General features: G+C 45.2%; 1 non-coding gene across 1 annotated transcript; it reads right to left on the bottom strand.

The window, feature by feature from the left end:
• Nucleotides 1–2,234: 2,234 nt before the first annotated feature.
• Nucleotides 2,235–2,306, bottom strand: TRNAA-UGC (transfer RNA alanine (anticodon UGC)). Its single transcript has one exon. It is a non-coding gene; the product is annotated as a tRNA-Ala (tRNA).
• Nucleotides 2,307–2,678: the final 372 nt, after the last annotated feature.

The following is a 2,678-nucleotide window of genomic DNA, read 5'->3' as shown; positions in this document are numbered from 1 at the left end:
TTTCACAAAAAATGTAGAGAGGATTGCCTGCTTACCAATGTTGCGATGGGAGGATGAAGAAGAAGCCTTTGAAAACTGCTTTTAAACACTACAAGCATTTGAGGTACCCTAATTATGAAATACAATTATGTATGCAAACAGTCTTTTTTTTCCTGAATTGGAATAATTTTCAGAAAGCTGGCGAAGGGGGACGGTGTTTTTCCTCTTTGGCATCTTATTCTTCATAGTTAAATTCCATTGAAATCAACGGCAACTACTTCAAAGTAGATCTATTGATACAGCATATACATGTTTGTAGCTTGGATTAGAGATTTACGGATGCGCAAAAAAATGAATTTCAGCTTTTTAGGAAACCGAGAGAAAGAATAGTGATATTAAACACGCCGAGGGTTTGACCGTTGCCTCTGGAGAAAGCTGTTCGACAACACCTGCCCATCTAAAATCGTCTGTTTGATTGCTTTAGATGCTAGCTGCTCATCTAGTGTCATGGTGTTCAAATGAAATCAGTGTGGCACTAAGCAAAATCTTTGCATGCTTTGAACTGGGGTTGTTTTCACATGCGTGCATCTAGGTATGTGTGAGTGAGAATAGAAGGTGTGGTTTTAAATCACAGGAATAGTTCCATAAGGCTGTAGTCCTGTCTAGGAGCCCAGTCCCATTGAAATAATCTGGGTTTACTGCTGAGTGTATGAGTTTAGAATTCAGCTACACACACCTCCCATGCTGTAAATCAGAGCTCTCACAATCCAGCCAAAATCATATTATTTGCAGTCTTATCAGTTTCTACAGGAAAGTGCTAAGCACATCCTTAACTGTTGCGCTGAAATACATTCAGCTAGATTGGGTCTTGGGTGAACATAGATGAGCATACACCAAACAGTAAATTGACCACAATATATTAGTCATGCTTGGATACCAGTTGTCTGTATTGTCCTGCTAAGGAAGGAGGAGAATCATAACGCACGTCTGAACCTGATCAGAAACCCAGGAAAGCAGAAGGTGGGAGTGATGAGACACAGGATGATAACAGATGACTGGTTTACCAAAGTGGTTACATGCACACCATGGAAAGTTACCAGGTGGTAAATCCAGGAGGGTTTGTTGGAACAAAGGCTTTCATGGGCTAGAGCTCACTTCATCAGATGCGTGAAGCGTATTCTCAGGAGGCAGACATATATATGCATTGTTATAGAGAACAAAAGTGTGAGGGTCAAACGAAGGAGGACCATGTTGTGATGGACCTGTGACCAAGTAGCTTGTATTCAAGGTAAGCTCTTATCTCAAAGCTCTCGCTAGTCGCTCTCTCTCAGCCTCGCCTACCTCACAGGGTGGTGGTTGTGAAGAAAAAAATGGTTGTAAGCTGCTTTGTGTTCAGCAAGCCGTAGCCCCACTTGGATATGTGATTGGACCCCTCATCCTTACCGCCTCATGGTGTCTCAACCTTTTAGCCCTCTTATCCTATCTATCTTTATTATACCCTTCTTCCTTCAAAGAGTTCCAGGCGGCATGCGCCATTCTCCCGTCTCCCATTTAATTCTGACCACAATCCTGTGTGGTAAATCAGGCTGGTGTGTGTCTGACTGAACCGGTGAGCTTCCGTGGCAGAGTGGGGGTTCAAACCTGGCTCTGCCAGATGACACTTGCATCGCTACACCACGCTGGCTAATCCTGCCCAAGACCTTTGCACCTCCAGTTCTGCCCCTGCCCACCAGCCTCCTACTCCCTTACACAATAATTTCCCTTGCTACCCCTTATGCCTGGACACCCCCCCCAAAGAACACTAGTCTGAAGCTGCCTCCCTCCCTTTCTTCAAATTTCTCCTAAAGATCCTCCTTTTCTGTGATGCCTTTTGTAATCTCCATCCCACACTGAATTATGAACACATGAAGCTGCCGTATACCGAATCAGACCCTTGGTCCATCAAAGTCAGTATTGTCTACTCAGACCGGCAGCGGCTCTCCAGGGTCTCAGGCAGAGGTCTTTCACATCGTCTACTTGCCCAGTCCCTTAACTGGAGATGCCGGGGATTGAACCTGGGACCTTCTGCACACCAAGAAGATGCTCTACCACTGAGCCACGGCCCCTCCCCAAAACACATGAACACATGAATCTGCCTTATACTGAATCAGACCTTTGGTCCATCAAAGTCAGTATTGTCTACTCAGACCGGCAGTGGCTCTCCAGGGTCTCAGGCAGAGGTCTTTCACATCCCCTACTTGCCTAGTCCCTTTAACTGGAGGTGCCAGGGATTGAACCTGGGACCTTCTGCATGCAAAGCAGAGGCTCTACCACTGAGCCACAGCCCCTCCCCTATAAACTTTAATATTTGTAACTAATAGTATTTGTAAATATTTGTAAATAGAATGGTTTATTCTTCCCCTGCCAACCCGCAATTCCATCTTTGTCCCTTTCCTCTGTTGCCTCCCCTGTGACAAATTTCATTTTGTAAGTTCCTTGGGACAGGGTATAGGGGAGCCAGTTTGTTGGACTATGATCTACAAGACCCAGAAGAAGAAGAAGAGTTGGTTTTTATATGCCGATTGTCTCTACCCTTTTTTTTTAAGGAGAATCAAATCGGCTTACAACTGCCTTCCGTTCCTCTCCCCACAACAGATGCCTTGTGAGGTAGGTGAGGCTGAGAGAGCTCGAAGAGAACTGTGACTAGCCCAAGGTGACCC

Source organism: Euleptes europaea, chromosome 7, assembly GCF_029931775.1.
Source record: "Euleptes europaea isolate rEulEur1 chromosome 7, rEulEur1.hap1, whole genome shotgun sequence".
Taxonomy (NCBI): domain Eukaryota; kingdom Metazoa; phylum Chordata; class Lepidosauria; order Squamata; family Sphaerodactylidae; genus Euleptes; species Euleptes europaea.
Note: the sequence above shows the minus strand (reverse complement) of the source record. Positions and strands in the feature narration are given on the sequence as shown.